Here is a 17,291-nt window from a genome sequence, read left to right on the forward strand (position 1 = left end):
GAGCTTTAATTGATCGCCAGTTTAAAGCTCTGTTGGAAGAAGTTGGGAATCATTATCCCGGTCTGCTTTTACACAGCAACGTGCGTTGGTTGTCAAGGGGGAAGGTGCTCAGCCGTTTTGCAGCTTGCCTGAGTGAAATCCGGACTTTTCTTGAAATGAAAGGCGTCAAGCATCCTGAGCTAGACAACACTGACTGGCTCCTGCAGTTTCACTATCTCGTGGACATAACTGGCCATCTGAACCAGCTCAATGTGAAAATGCAAGGTATTGGAAATACAATCTCATCCCTTCAACAAGCAGTGTTTGCATTTGAAAGCAAGCTGGAAGTCTTTCTCAGGGACATTGAAACAGGTCGTCTTCTGCACTTTGAAAGACTGCAACAATTTAGAGGTGCATGCTTAGCAAGTGACTCCACTCAACATCTGGATCTCCAGCAGCTAGCTGGCTTTACGTCCAATATCCTGCAGTCATTCAAAGCACGTTTTGGAGAATTTCGTGCGCGCACTGGTCTTTTCAAGTTCATCACTCACCCACATGAGTGTGCAGTGGACAAAATCGACCTGACATGCATCCCCGGGGTCTCTATCGGAGACTTTGAGCTGGAAGTTGCTGACCTGAAGGCATCAGACATGTGGATGAGTAAGTTCAAGTTACTTAATGGAGAGTTGGAAAGTCTTGCGCGACAGCGAGCAGAGCTGGCGAGGGAACACAAGTAGACAGAAATGAAAAATCTTCAACCTGAAGACCAGCTGATTCTTAAAACTTGGAACGAGCTTCCTGTGACATACCACACAATGCAGCCTGTGAGTATTGCCGTATTGACCATGTTTGGCTCTACATATGCATTGTAACAATAGGAACTATTGTTAGGAACCATTGTTTAGTTCCTTGTTTACACAGGGGTCGTTTAGGTTGTTGCACCTGAGTTTTGCGCGCACAGGGCTTGCGGATGTCCGCTTTTAGTCTGGCGGAGTCCGCTCTGCGTACATTCCGCCCGAGTATGTTTGGGCCTTTAAGTATTCACTGGTGTGGGCCCACTTAATAGAAATAAAAACAAAAGCCAGCAATAAACAAATAAACAACCCCGTTGCAGGCCCGATGGGAGCTGGGTTTGAGCACGGTAACCGTGGGTGACTCACCCCTGATTAAAAGTCAAAGGTCTCTGCCCTTTAATGTCCGGTCTCACGTCATCTGTTCCGGCGATGACTATGGTGAAGGAAAATCCCCCTCGGTCCTAGAGGTGATGAAGAGGGGAAACAGTGGAGCTCCCTCGTTGCCAGAGGTGCAGCCGTGCTTTCCCGGTCACACGGTGCGCTGTCTGGTGACGCTGTGTGCAGCCTCAATGTTCGCCCATGCAGGGTTAGCATACATTAGCAGGGGCGCTAAGTAGCCGCTAAGTAGCATGTGGCAGTATACACTTGGACGAGACATGTTAGCTGGCAGCTAAACATAATATCAGCAGTCAAAACTGTCAGCAAAAAACAACTTTAGGGCATAATACACTCAAACCCTCATGGCCGAGTGCCAGCAGGCTCTCGTCTTCCGCTCTGCTCTCCCCGCACGACCCGTTGGCCCCGCCCCCTAACTGTTGTGAGGCAACATACTTAAAGTGACATAGACTTTTGGTGTAGAAATTATGGCATGTCTACTGCTATGTACATATTAACTGAAACTTATCTGTGGTGTATTTACACCGGGGTTACACTTATATTACTGTTTTCCCATATCTTATTTATTACTGACGTTTCTCTGTTTTGTTCCTCACTTCATTCTAACTTAACAACAGCAGCATTGTAGTGATGTTGATGATGACATTTTCTTTGTTATCATTATTATCATCATAAGTAGTGATCGTAGTAGTAGTACATTTTATCATGACCACAGCAGATAATTCCTTTAAGACAGGATTTTAATATTTCAGATTGTGGAGAATCTGAAGACAACAGGGAACCAGCAGGCCTCTCCCTCTGCAGATGTGTCCTACGCTGGCCCCACAGATGTGGCCTGTGATTTCTGCACAGGGACTCAACCCCACAATGCGCTTATGACCTGTTCAGTGTGCCTGGCCTCCTACTGCTCCACTCACCTCCAGCCTCACTACACTGTTCCTGTGCTGAAGAAGCACAAGCTGGTCTCTGCCACGGCCCGACTGCAGGAGAAGATGTGCTCCAGTCATGACAAGCTGATGGAGGTGTACTGTCGTACAGACCAGCAGTGTATCTGCTATCTGTGCATCATGGATGAACATAAGGGACACGATACAGTGTCAGCTGCAGCAGAAAGGGCTGAGATACAGGTAGGACCACCACAACTTGTTGATCACCAACAAACAAGAGGCAGTCCTGTGAGGTTACATGCAGAATAGGTTTGGTTTGTATATGGAAAACATTCAGTTTCTCAACACAGAATATTCAGCACATCTAAAAGCCGAGGCTCCCTGTGTTACCTTAAAAACTACTTACCGACACAGAAATGCTTCCCTCTTTATTCTCCGTTTGCCCAGCTGCAATGTTTTGGTATGTTTTCTTCCAGAAACGGCTGGATGTTAGTCGCCAGAAAGCCCTGCAGAGTCCAGGAGAGAGAGAAGGAGATTAAGAAGCTGAGACAGGCTGTGGAGGATCTGAAGGTGAAGAAAATGGACTAAAGTGTGTGCTATTGTTTGTCTGGTAAATAGAGATGCACCGAAAATTCGGCCACCGAAAATTTTCGGCCGAAAATGGCCCAAAAGTGCATTTTCGGTTTTCGGCTGAAAGACCTAAATCACCGAAACAACAAGGCCGAAACAGAATTGTGATGACGCAAGCAAAAAGCGCAGCCAGCACACGGTTATCTGGATAAGAGCCAACATGTCTGCGGTGTGGACGTATTTCAATATCTCGGAGAAAGACCCACGGATAGCGATTTGCAAAACATGCAATGCTGAAATTTCAAGAGGGGGTGTGTCTGCAAAGAGTTTCTCCACGTCGGGTTTAATTTATCACCTGAAATCCAAACATCCCTATTGCCATTCTGAATATGAGAAGAATGCGGCGCAGAAAAGAAAAGTCAATCCGAGCACGCCCGCTCCGTCTGTAGCGGACTTATTTGAAAAGGCAAGAAAGTTTTCCAGTGATGGTGCTAAGGCAAAGAGCATAACACAAAAAATTATGGAGTTTATTGCCTTAGATGATCGGCCGTTCTCTGTCGTAGAAGATGTGGGATTTCGTAGGCTGATTGATCACATTGAGCCCCGTTATGCCATGCCAAGCAGACGGCATTTCTCAGACGTGTGTTTACCTGAGCTGTTTAATGTTGTTGCAACTCATGTCCATGAGCTTATAGCATCAGATATTACAGCTATCAGTTTCACGACCGACATATGGAGCTCAGACGTCAGCCTCACCAGTATGCTCAGTCTAACCGCACAGTGGATCGATACAGATTTCAAGCTGCAAAAGATTCTGCTCCATTCACAAGAGTTTAGAGGGTCACATACAGCAGCAGCCATTTCTGCTGCATTCGCCAATATGTTCGACACCTGGCATATCGACCGATCTAAAGTGCATGCCATAGTCAGTGACAATGCAAGAAATATGGCAAAGGCGATAGAAGACAGCCAGCTGAAAGTAATACGGTGCATGGCCCACACACTACATCTGGCTGTGAATGAGGGAGTGTTGTCTCAGCGCAGCGTAAAAGACGTATTGGCTATAGGCAGAATAATTGTTGGCCACTTTAAACATTCTCAGCTAGCCTATTCCCGCTTACAGTCTATGCAAGATCAGTTTTGAACACCAATAAAACGGTTTCAACAAGACGTGAGTACACGCTGGAACAGCACTTTTTACGTGCTGGAAAGCCTCTTTGCGCAAAAGCGAGTCTTGGCTGCACACAGCGTGGATCACGAGCTCCCCGCGACATTCACTTCACACCAGTGGGTCTTAATAGAGAACATTCTCTCTCTTCTTGCCCCCTTTGAGCAGTTAACTAAAGAGATCAGCTCCGCTGATGTATCTGTAGCAGACGTTATTCTGTTAATTGCGGCACTAAAGCGTCTTCTAAGCAAAGAGGTTGAGATGGACCACGGAGTGAAAACAATGAAAAGCACACTCTTAGAGTCTGTCAACACACGTTTCACTGAGATCTATTCGGATCCTCTGCACTTCATCGCGACTGTACTTGATCCGCGTTATAAGGATCATTACTTGCATGTGGGATTAAAGCAGCGCGCACGTTTAATGATCCAGGCCGTGATGGATGCGGACAACCCGCTTGGAGACGGACCAGCGCACAGCGCGGGAGGAGAGCAGAGTGCAGCAGGAGAGCAGAGCGCAGAAAAAAGGACTCGTCTCTGCACCAGATGAGGGGCATGCACCTTCCTTCTCTGATATGTTCAATAAGATCCTGCAACAGAGTGCCCCAAATAATAGGAAGGCTATTCTGTTCTGACTTACTATGTGTGACTATCAGATGATTTTATTTTTCTGCTAGACAGTTTTTATTTTATTTGATAAAAATGTTTACGTACTGGCCCTTTATCGTTCTCAAATATCAGGCAGACAACAAGCTCAACCGCTCAACAGTTGGATGGTTATCTGTCTGAAGTCCCCATCTCCAGAAGTGATAACCCTCTTGCCTACTGGAGAAATAACCATGGAAGCTTTCTTGACCTGGCAAAGATGGCACGCATGTACTTGTATGCTCCGTGCACAAGCACTGACAGCGAGAGACTGTTCAGTGCTGCAGCTCATGTTCTTGATGAGAAGAGGAACAGACTTCATTGTGATAAAGCAGAGAAGCTACTCTTCATCAAGAAAAACCTGCCACTTTACCTCAATAAGTAGAATGGGCGTGTGTCTATTGTTAAAATACTAGTTTTCCACTTTGCACATCCACAATTCTTGGTGCATTTGTTGTTGTTAAATGCCTACAGGCTATGGCAATCTTTGTTTTGATACTGTTATGCTCGCGCACCAGAACCTGACCCGTGTGGCGAAACCCAAGACAGACAGACACGAGATGACTTCTAAGTCTACAAAGGGGAGTTTTATTGTGGGAGGGAAATGTATGGTGAAAAAAGGCGTTCTGTTAGTGGGATGTGTGAATAAACTATGTGTGGTGTCCCGTGGTTTGCGTGTATAACTATGTGTGAGTGTTTTTAGCCAATGTGTGGTGCGGTATGTAAATGACCAGGAGGTGTTGAAGAAATGTGCGTGCACCTGGCGAGAAAGTCCAGTCCGTGATCCAAGAGGGGTTGTCCGAGAAAGTCCAGGTCCGAGAAGTCGAGTCCGAAAGGAGGGGTCCAGGTAGAGGGACAAGGGGGGGAGATCGCAGGAGAGGTCCGGGGAGAAACGTGAAGGTCGCTGGGGACGAGGGAGACGCGGGGAGCCGTGGAAATCGCGGAGGGAGAGTCTTGGGAGGAAACAGAGACACGAAGATAAGACACTGGGGAATAAACAGAATGCAAGGAACGCTGGAGGGCTTGTCAGAACTTCACCGCAGGGTTCAGTACGTCGAAGCACTGAGAGACTTCTTGTAGAAGGCTGCCTGATTGCCACAGGTGCGCCTGATGGATGATGGCAAACACCTGGTGCAGTGCAGCGCTCGTCTCCTCAGAGCGCGAGCCGAGCGCTCGGATGTTTCCGGCACGTCCGAGCTGGGGGAGTGGCTTGAACGTGCCGGGGAGGCAGCTCGGGGCGGTGTAACCACAACAGGACCCCCCCTCCTACGGGAGACACCGGGCGACCGTCCGATGGCGTTGGGGTGGGCCCGATAGAACTCCTCCAGGAGTGCGGGGTCGGCCAGGTAGGACCGGGGAACCCAGCTGCGGTCCTCGGGCCCATAGCCAACCCAGTCCACCAGGTATTGGTACCCACGCCCCCGGCGGCGTACGGCGAGCAGCTGGTCGACATCCCAGACCATGTCACCACCGTCGAGGACCCTGGGGGGTGGAGGAGCTTGAACAGGGGGAGACAGGGGGCTGGTGGCTACCGGTTTGAGGCGCGAGACATGGAAGACGGGATGGATCTTGAGTGAGGTAGGGAGATGGAGACGCACCGCCGAAGGGTTGACGATGCGGTCGATGGTGTAGGGACCGACGTAGCGGGGAGCCAGCTTCCGGTTGAGGGTAGGGAGGGGCAGGTCCCGGGCCAGGAGCCATACCCTCTGGCCAGGTCGATAAGCTGGGGCCGGCACTCTCCGCCGGTTGGCGCTGCGCCGGGCCCGCTCTGTAGCTCGCAACAGAGCGGCCCGGGCGGTCTTCCAAACGCGCCGGCATCGGCGGAGATGGGCCCTCGTGGACGGGACCGCTACCTCCAACTCCTGATGGGGGAACAGAGGGGGTTGATAGCCCAGGGAACACTCGAAGGGGGACAAACCGGTAGCCGAACTCTCCATGGAGTTGAGCGAGTACTCCACCCAGGGCAGGTACTTGCTCCAGGAGGCGGGGTTGCTGGTGGTAACGCAACGCAAAGCCGCCTCCAGGGCTTGATTGGCCCGCTCAGCCTGCCCATTGGTCTGGGGGGTGATACCCGGAGGAGAGGCTGACCGTGGCCCCAATCCCCTTACAGAAGGCCTGCCATACCTTCGAAGTGAACTGGGGACCACGGTCAGAGACAATGTCCAGGGGAATCCCATGAGGTCGGACGACGTGGGAGACGAGAAGGTCCGCCGTCTCGGCTGCAGAGGGGAGTTTGGTGAGGGCAACAAAATGGACGGCCTTGGAAAACCGGTCGACAATGGTCAGGATGGTGTCATTGCCTTGGGACACGGGGAGGCCAGTTACAAAGTCCAAGGCAATGTGGGACCAAGGTCGGCCGGGGACAGGAAGGGGGCGCAGGAGACCTGCTGGAGGGCGATGGAGAGCCTTGCTGCGGGCGCAGGTGGTGCAGGCTGCCACGAACTCTCTGGTGTCTGCCTCCATGGTGGGCCACCAGAAACCCCTGCGGATGAAGGCCGCCGTTCGGTAGACACCGGGGTGGCAGGCAAGATGGCTGGAGTGGCCCCACTCCAGCACCTGGGGCCGGACAGAGGGAGGCACAAATAGCCGGTTCCGGGGTCCATTGCCTGGGTCGGGATGGGAGCGCTGGGCCCTTCTCACCACTGATTCGATGGCCCAGGTGACGGCGCCCACCACCCGGGCCGGGGGAAGGATGGTGTCTGGGGCGTCAGGGGACCCCTCGGGAAACAGACGGGAGAGGGCGTCTGCCCTGACGTTCTTGGTGCCCGGGCGGTAGGTGAGGGTGAAGTCGAACCGGCTGAAGAAGAGAGCCCAGCGCGCCTGCCTGGGGTTGAGCCTCTTAGCCGTCCACACGTAGGTCAGGTTTTTGTGATCGGACCATACGATGAACGGCTGCCCTGCTCCCTCCAGCCAGTGTCTCCACTCCTCTAGGGCGGCGTGGACGGCCAGCAACTCCCTGTTGCCGATGTCATAATTCTTCTCCGCAGGACTGAAACGCCGGGAGAAGAAGGCGCACGGGTGGATCTTCTGGTCCTCCTCCGACCGCTGGGAGAGGACGGCTCCGATGCCCGTGTCCGATGCGTCCACCTCCACGATGAACTGTCTGCACGGGTCCGGGTGGGCGAGCACCGGAGCCGTTGTGAACAGCCTCTTCAGGGCCAAGAAGGCGGCTTCCGCCTCCGAGGTCCAGGAGAAGGGGCGGAGGTTGGAGGTGAGTGCAGTGAGGGGGGCGGCCACACGGCTGAACCCCCTGATGAAGCGCCGGTAGAAGTTTGCAAACCCCAGGAAGCGCTGGAGTTGCGTCCTGTTGGTGGGCCGTGCCCACTCCTCCACCGCTCGGGTCTTCCTGGGGTCAGTGCGGACGAGCCCCTTCTCCACGATGTGGCCAAGGAACTCCACGGAGGCGGAGTGGAACACGCACTTCTCGGCTTTCACGAAGAGCCTGTTCTCCAGCAGCCGTTGGAGGACCAGGCGGACATGCTGGTGGTATTCCTCCTCAGTCCTGGAGAACACGAGTATGTCATCCAGGTACACCACCGCGAACGTGTTCAGCATGTCCCGGAGCACGTCGTTGACCAATGCCTGGAAGACGGCCGGGGCGTTGGTGAGGCCGAAGGGCATAACGAGGTACTCGAAATGCCCTAGGTGGGTGTTGAAGGCCGTCTTCCATTCATCCCCTTCCCGGATGCGCACCAGGTGGTACGCGCTGCGCAGGTCCAGCTTCGTGAACACCGTGGCGTGAGTGAGTGGCTCGAACGTGGAACTCATAAGGGGGAGTGGGTATTTATTTTTCACCGTGATATTATTTAACATTCGATAATCTATGCAAGGCCTCAGGCTGCCCTCCTTCTTTGCCACAAAAAAGCCCGCCGCCACCGGGGAAGACGAGGGCCTTATGATTCCTGAGGCCAGGGACTCTGTGATATAATTGCGCATAGCCTCCTTCTCTGGGACGGAGAGGTTATACAACCGACCGGTGGGAAGGGCGGCCCCGGGAAAGAGATCTATGGCACAATCATAGGGACGGTGAGGGGGGAAGGAAAGTGCACTTTCTTTACTAAATACAGGGGCTAAATCGTGATAAATGGAAGGAACACCAGTGAGATCCGTGGGAGGAGGCACGGGTCTGAGGCCGCTGGACGGGGAGTGGGCGGAGCGAAGGCAGTTGGCATGAGACGCAACGCTCCAACCCAAAATCCGCCCAGTAGACCAAGAGATGTAGGGATCGTGCCGTTCCAACCACGGTCTTCCTAACACCAGGGGCGCGCAAAACCAAGAAACGGATAGCTTCCACGTGATTACCCGAAAGAGTGAGGGTGAGGGAAGCAGTGCTGTGTGTGATTTTACCTAGTGAACGTCCATCTAGGGCTTGGGCTGTGAGGGGTGTGTCTAGGGGGACGAGTGGAATGCCGGCCTGCCGGGCCAGCGAGGTGTCCATCAAACACTCGTCCGCCCCCGAATCCAGGAGTGCACCAACAGACAGTGAGCGGTTACCCCAGGTGAGAGTGACCGGAAAGAGGTGGTTGTGCTCCTTCTTGGGCTGGGGCTGAGGAAGGGTCGTCAGACTCACTAGGACACCCCTCACTAGTGAGCCGGGTCTTTTTGGGCGAGTCGGGCAGGCCTTGATATAGTGGCCCGACCTCCCGCAGTAGAGGCAGAGGTGGCCATGCATCCTCTGCTCCCCAACTTCCAGCGGGAGCCGTGACCGACCCAACTGCATGGGCTCCTCCTCCGGCCTGGATCCAGAAGCCACCCAGGGTTGCGAGGGGGAGTGTGAGGGTGGAGAGAGCCCACGGGACGATGACCCAGGGAAGGCACCGATAGGACGGACGGGGGTTGGTCTATGGGAGGGGCCAGCGCGCGGGGCGCGTTCCTGGCGCCGCTCCCGCAGCCGTTCGTCAATCTGGAGGGCGACGAGCTCGTTGAAGGAGGCAGGGCGGTCCCGAACGATAAGATCTTTGATGGGCTCGCTCAGCCCCCTCCTGTACGCGCTCTTGAGCGCAGGGTCATCCCACCCACTGTCTGCCGCGAGTATCCTTACCTCCAGGGAATACTCGGCCACCGACCTGGCTCCCTGTTGGATGGAATGGAGGCGCCGGCAGCGTCCTGCCCGTCAGCTGGGTGGTCGAACACCAGATTGAACTCGCGGCGGAAGGCACCATAGTCCGAGGCGAGCTGCTCGGTATGGCCTACCGCCGCTATGGCCCAGCTGAGGGCTTTGCCGGTGAGGAGGGACATGACAAGGGCTACCTTGGTCTCTCCTGTCCTATACCTAGCTGGCTGGTGTTTGAACAGGAGCTCACACTGACCAAGGAAACCCCTGCACAGCTCGAACTCCCCACCGAAGGCCTTGGGGCAGGGGAGGTTAGGCTCGCACCGGGGGTCCAGTGGGGGTTGACTCGGAGGGGGAACGTCGGGACCAGGAACGGGGAAGCCGGAGGCCGAGCTGGGGGCAGAGGCCGAGGCCAGGGCAGGGTGGTCGCTCATCCTGGAGACCGCTGTGGAGAGTGCAGCGATCTGCGCGGTGAGGGCATCTAACGTGCTCGTCGCGGCCTGGGAGCCGGACTGAAGATCGCTGATCTCTCCGGTGACACGGGTGAAGGCAGTAGTAAGCTCTGAGCAGAGAGAGGCAAGTTGGCAACTGTGACTTCTTACTACTGCCTCTAGGGGGACGGGGCTCAGGGGCGTCACAGGGACCGTCCGCTCCTTGGGTTTGCCTGGGTCCATAATGGCTTCGACGTTCTGTTATGCTCGCGCACCAGAACCTGACCCGTGTGGCGAAACCCAAGACAGACAGACACGAGATGACTTCTAAGTCTACAAAGGGGAGTTTTATTGTGGGAGGGAAATGTATGGTGAAAAAAGGCGTTCTGTTAGTGGGATGTGTGAATAAACTATGTGTGGTGTCCCGTGGTTTGCGTGTATAACTATGTGTGAGTGTTTTTAGCCAATGTGTGGTGCGGTATGTAAATGACCAGGAGGTGTTGAAGAAATGTGCGTGCACCTGGCGAGAAAGTCCAGTCCGTGATCCAAGAGGGGTTGTCCGAGAAAGTCCAGGTCCGAGATCCGGGAAGTCGAGTCCGAAAGGAGGGGTCCAGGTAGAGGGACAAGGGGGGAGATCGCAGGAGAGGTCCGGGGAGAAACGTGAAGGTCGCTGGGGACGAGGGAGACGCGGGGAGCCGTGGAAATCGCGGAGGGAGAGTCTTGGGAGGAAACAGAGACACGAAGATAAGACACTGGGGAATAAACAGAAAGCAAGGAACGCTGGAGGGCTTATCAGAACTTCACCGCAGGGTTCAGTACGTCGAAGCACTGAGAGACGTTCTGGGAGGCTTCTTGTAGAAGGCTGCCTGATTGCCAGAGGTGTGCCTGATGGATGATGGCAAACACCTGGTGCAGTGCAGCGCTCGTCTCCTCAGAGCGCGAGCCGAGCGCTCGGATGTTTCCGGCACGTCCGAGCTGGGGGAGTGGCTTGAACGTGCCGGGGAGGCAGCTCGGGGCGGTGTAACCACAACAGATACACTGTTATGTTGTAGGCCTACAGAGAAAATATTGTTATATCTTTCAGCAGTTGCACTTGTTCTGAATGCACTTTGTTGTAGTAGTCCTACAGAGAAAAATTTAAAAGGCACTTGACTTAAATGCACTTTATGTTTTTGTGAGAGAACATATTTAATTTTACAATCTTTCAGCAGGCCAGTCAGTTATAGGCCTGTACATTATTATTTAATGTATACATGAGTGGGGTCAAGTTAAACATTTTGTTTTGAATTTTAATTTATATTGTGCATTGTTGTAATGTCAGTGCTAAATAAATATTTTCATACTTTTGTAATTGATTTATTCTTTGAATTGCAATGCCTTGATTTTAGTGAGGTTAGTACACAGTCATAGCCATAAATGCAATGGTTCTAATAATTGACATTATCATTTCTTTCGGTGTTTCGGTTTTCGGTTTTTGGCCTTTGTTTCCTCATTTTTGGTTTTCAATTTCGGCCAAGAATTTTCATTTCGGTGCATCCCTACTGGTAAACTGACAAATGTGCCCATGTTGGCCTCTCTCCTAGCGAGGGTTGGCAGAGATGATGGAACAGATATATTCTGTTGGGTGAGGAGAGTCCCAACTTGAACTAAATGTTTGCACAAGGTTTTTACTTTATTTTCAAGTTTTTTGGAACGGGTATACAAGGCACATGAACAACAACAACAACAAAAAAGAAAGAAAAAAATAAACGTGTAGGAATCCCCCCTCCCCCCCAAGGCTCAAAAAAAGAAAAGGGAAAAAAAGGACTATGCAGGGATTTCTTATTCCAATTCCACATAATAACAATATTTTTGAAGACGATATAACGTTGTACACATATATCTATAAGTATGTCGTTAAAACCAGGTAAATAAAAAGTAAATTCAATAAAAGGGAAAACCTTCAATAAAGTCTATGAAAGGACTCCAGGTCAAAGTAAAGTTTTTGCGGGTTTTACATATTTTATATCGGAGCTTTTCTAAAGGTAGAAAGGACAGCACCTCCCTCAACCACTGCAAAAACGATGGAGCTTTATTCCACTTCTGGTTAAATAGGATAAGTCTGCGTGCTAGTAATGAGGCAAATGCTAGAGCATTTGCCTGCAAAGTTGTGACCTTACAGTTAGGTGGCGGTATGCCAAAGTTGGCTGTGTGAAAATCAGGGTTTATGGTCTGTTTACAGATATGTGAGAATACATTAAATATCTGTCCCCAATAACTGCTGAGGGAGGGGCATGCCCAGAACATGTGTCCCACCGAGGCTAGACTATGGCTGCACCTCGGACAGCCAGGGTCTGTGGTGGGAAAGATTTTGGCAAGCTTGTCCCCTGAGTAGTGAAGATGGTGAAGCACCTTAAACTGAATGAACCCACGTGGTATACACAATGAGGACGTATGTATATGAGTTAAGCTGTCCCGCCATGCCTCCTCAGAAAGCTCTACACCCAGCTCTCTCTCCCATGTAGTTTTTGTTTTGTCCCAGGATATCTGTTTCAATCCCTTTATCAGTGTGTAAATTATAGAGACCCGTTTTTTCCCAAAGGGATCTATCTCTAGAATAACATCTAATTGGTTCCTGGGTGGCAGATACGGAAATGAGGGAAACACTTTCTTGGCAAAACTACGGATTTGAAGGTGTCTAAAAAAATGGGATGTGGGTATGTTATGGTCTTTGGTAAGTGTTTCAAATGAGGTGGATGTTCCGTCTTTAAATACATCACAGAAAAACACCAGTCCATGTCTATGCCAATGTTGAAATGCGTTATCTAACACAGATGACGAGAAGAACTGATTATTTGCTACTGGGAAAAGACCGCTAGCAGGCTTTAATCCAAAATGCCTCCTAAACTGGAGCCATATCCTAAGTGAAGCTTTAACCACCAGGTTTGTTATTTGTATGTTAGGATTATGTGGTAGTGGAGAGGCGAATATCGGTAAAGAATTGGATAAGAGCTCCATGTGAACCCAATCTGTGCCCTGTTGATTCTCATATGTAAATGTCCAATGGAAAAGTTTTACAATGTTCGCAGCCCAGTAGTTGCACAAGGTGTTTTGCCTCATGTTTTATCTTTCACCCTATCTCACCCTTTTTGTTTTATTGTCTTATTTTCATCGGTTGAGTTTATTTGCTAAGGGATTTGTAGCTATCTATTTAAATAAAGTGTGATACAAATACAGTTTAAAATGCATCAGAGGTGGAAGAAAGGACTGGAATAGAAGTTCATATTAGTCACATGTACATTTAGGATCTATCTGGTCCTTCTTCTTAAACGAAATGCAGGTTCTTTACCAGGTGTTTGTATCTTTCTACTGACAGAGCTCTGCACAGACCGCAGTGGAGGACAGTGAGAGAATCTTCACTGAGCTGATGGCCTCCATTGAGAGGAGGCGCAGCGAGGTGAAGGAGCTCATCAGAGCCCAGGAGAAGACTGCAGTCAGTCAGATTGAAGAGCTTCTCCTGCAGCTGGAGGAGGAGATGGAAGAGTGGAGGAGGAGCGATTCTGAGCTGGAGCAGCTGTCACACACTGACGACCACATCCATTTCATTCAGGTGTTGTTTACTCCCCATATTAATTATGAATTGTGATGTTAAAATATTAGTAGTTGTTAGTAATTAGTAGTAGTATTGAGTAGAAGCAGAATACTTCACAACTGCTATCATTAAACATTTATTGACATGCTACAGTACCAGATGAGAGAAAAAAGATACGTGTATTTATGTTAACATTAGTTTACTGGAATATTAAATTATATTTCCCTCACACACACACACACACACACAGCGTTAGTTTAGAGACCTGCATTTATTTGGATAGGCTGTTATGTGACGAAGATTATTGGACATTCACACACGTTACGTGTTGTGTCGGGCTTCACATAGGCTTACATTTAAAATTATATTCGGGGCGACACTCAAAACGTTGGGGCTGAAGCCCCGGCAAAATGACCTGGCGACGCCGATGGTTGTGTGGGACTTTTATCTTTCATGAAATAATAGTGATTCTTGGTACAAACGTAACTCTTCTGTTTCTTGTTGTTCTGTGGAGAGGTTCAGGAAAGATGGGAAAGGATTTGTAGTAAAGGTGATGAGCCACAATCTGTACTTGGTGTCTGTAGATAAATGTAATGGTGTGATGTTTAATAATGATGATTACAACGTGTTAATTGGAATAAGGGATATAAGGATATATTAATCATTGGGAAAACATATGCATGAGGAACAGGGCTTGTTACAAGGACATGAGGGTCTATAGTGGCAGTGGAAAAGTACTGAGTATGTTAGCAGACAGAGGAATGCAGAGTAAATTAGGTGTGAGGGTCACTGACCTTAGATAAGGTTAGCGACTCTGAATAACAAAGGGAGCAATAAGGGTGTTGTGGTCAAGGGGGAGTAGAGACAAGATGTCTATCTCCATGGAAGGTGTGAGGGTCGCTGACCTTGGATAGGGTTGGCGACTCTGAATGGGAAGGGGAACACTGGAAGTGTTGTGGTCAGGGGGGAGTGGAGACGAAATGTGCTGTGATTTGTGGTTTCAGAGATAGGAACAGGATTTTACGACGGCAGCTGCAACACAGATGGAGAAGAAGATTACCTGGAGTCCGGATATCAGTGAGGCGGAAACGGAGTCAGATGAACGGACCAATCAGAAAGAAGATCACACACATCCATATTCAGTCAACACTTTGTATAGTATAAAGACTGGGTCAGGGAAAGGAGAGGGAGTCAGACTTCGTGAACTGACACAATCTGTTGTTTGTCAGGGATAGGAAGATCTAGACCCAGAGCTCTGTATGCTTTATCCATTTACTGCTAAATAAAACGGATGGTTTTGAGACCGAACATCTTCTCCTATTGCTTTATCAACAAACACGCAGGACTACGCTCTCACATAGATGAAGATGAGTTGGTAGAGTGAGTTGAAGTCCAACATGTCCTAGTCAGCTCATTGACCCACACAGCCAGATGGAGACGGTTTTGTGAGAGACGTGTTTGATGAGGCGTCGTGTGTTCGAGACACAGCATTTAACTACATTCTCTTTCTCTGTCTCTCTTTCTCTGTCTCTCTTTCTCTTTCTCTCTTCCTCTTTCTCTGTCTCTCTTTCTCTCACTCCAGAAATTCAAGTCTCTCTCCCTCCCGGCTGGTTCTCTGGACTCAATGAGCATTGTTGTCCGTCCTGTGCATTACTTCAGAGATGTGACTGATGCTGTGTCTGTCCTCAGAGACAAACTAGACCATATCATGACACACACATGGCCCAGGATTTCATATCCAGGTAGCTGAAAGGAATATCGAGTATAGAGAAAAACACACACCAACACACAGAAAAACCTCCCTGTACACTTGCAGTCTCATCTAGTTTATAAATGTGTTGTATTTGTTGTACTTTTCGTTGCAGCGTCTGCTGTAGATGTCTTACTGCCACCAGAACCAAAGACCAGAGAAGACTGTTTACTGTGTAAGCAAAACACTGCAACATACAAATACAACAATTATTAAGTAAATGACAGCAGGTTGACATTAATACTTCTTTTCTTTCAGATTGTCGTCCTCTCACGCTGGATGTGAACTCTGCCCATCAGCGCCTCTCCCTGTCAGACGACAACAGGAAGGTGACGCAGACACCACGAGACTTGAATTATCCTCCTCATTCAGACAGGTTTACTGACTATAGCCAAGTGCTGTGCAAGGAGGGCTTATCTGGACGCTGTTATTGGGAGGTGACATTTAGTGATTATGTTGGTATAGCAGTGTCATACAAAGACATCAAGAGATCATCACGTGACTCAGCATTTGGTTGTAATGACAAATCCTGGAGGTTAATCTGCTCTGGGGGTCGTTACTGGTTCAGACACAATGATGTAGAAACAGAGGTGTCAGGTCCTTCCTCCTCCATAGTAGGAGTGTTCCTGGACCACAAGGCAGGTGTTTTGTCTTTCTACAGTGCCTCTGATACAACGACCCTGCTCCACAAAGTCAACACCACTTTCACTCAGCCTCTCTATCCTGGACTTGCACTGTGGGATGATGAATCGGTTGCAGAGGTGATGAAGGTCTGGTAGGGAAGATCTCGGTTACGTGTCAGGATTTGTTCTGCGTTTGAAATATATGATTGGAAATAGTTGACGAGTGGAAAGGGCAGAGCTGTCCTCAGAGGAAGACGTGTTTGGTGAACGGGTTTCTTTCACCACTTTTATTTCTTTGTCTCGTTTTCAAAAGAATCTCAGTTCTTATCCAGGGGGACCAAACAGGTGCTAAAAAGCAGCAACTGATGGATCTGGTTTGATCAAACTGAGAGTGAAGGAAGGTTAATTCAGCCCCACACCCACAGACTGATAAAGCCAGTTTTAAAGCTTTTTTTAGTCTTAGTAAAGATGTTGGTTGTTATGGAAGAGTGAGGTGAAGGAAATCAAACTAGTGATGATCGATATTGTAACTTCTTCATCCTGCAGCACATTTTGTAGTCAGGATGGTGTTTTCTTTTCATTCTTGTTAGATAACAGTGTGAAAATCAAAATGTATGAAAGGAGTATACGTTAAATGGATGTTATTTAGCGACTCACAGCTTGTTTGTTGTTGCTCAAATCAGTAGAATGTGTTTCAGACAGACAGACAGGGAGGTAAAAACATGGTGTGTAAACATCCAGATGGAAGATTGTGTGTGGTTGATGTTTAATAGATAGACGCTGTGTTGTGGTTACACCGCCCCGAGCTGCCTCCCCGGCACGTTCAAGCCACTCCCCCAGCTCGGACGTGCCGGAAACATCCGAGCGCTCGGCTCGCGCTCTGAGGAGACGAGCGCTGCACTGCACCAGGTGTTTGCCATCATCCATCAGGCACACCTGTGGCAATCAGGCAGCCTTCTACAAGAAGCCTCCCAGAACGTCTCTCAGTGCTTCGACGTACTGAACCCTGCGGTAAAGTTCTGACAAGCCCTCCAGCGTTCCTTGCATTCTGTTTATTCCCCAGTGTCTTATCTTCGTGTCTCTGTTTCCTCCCAAGACTCTCCCTCCGCGATTTCCACGGCTCCCCGCGTCTCCCTCGTCCCCAGCGACCTTCACGTTTCTCCCCGGCCCTCTCCTGCGATCTCCCCCCTTGTCCCTCTATCTGGACCCCTCCTTTCGGACTCGGACTTCCCGGATCTCGGACCTGGACTTTCTCGGACAACCCCTCTTGGATCACGGACTGGACTTTCTCGCCAGGTGCACGCACATTTCTTCAACACCTCCTGGTCATTTACATACCGCACCACACATTGGCTAAAAGCACTCACACATAGTTATACACGCAAACCACGGGACACCACACATAGTTTATTCACACATCCCACT

The 17,291-nt window shown here is 50.0% G+C and overlaps 1 pseudogene; it reads left to right on the plus strand.

Annotated features, from left to right (window-relative positions):
- Positions 1 to 1,243: 1,243 nt before the first annotated feature.
- LOC130109786 (tripartite motif-containing protein 16-like) lies at positions 1,244 to 16,022 on the plus strand (annotated as a pseudogene).
- Positions 16,023 to 17,291: the final 1,269 nt, after the last annotated feature.

Source organism: Lampris incognitus, chromosome 3 (genome assembly GCF_029633865.1).
Source record: "Lampris incognitus isolate fLamInc1 chromosome 3, fLamInc1.hap2, whole genome shotgun sequence".
In the NCBI taxonomy this organism is placed as follows: domain Eukaryota; kingdom Metazoa; phylum Chordata; class Actinopteri; order Lampriformes; family Lampridae; genus Lampris; species Lampris incognitus.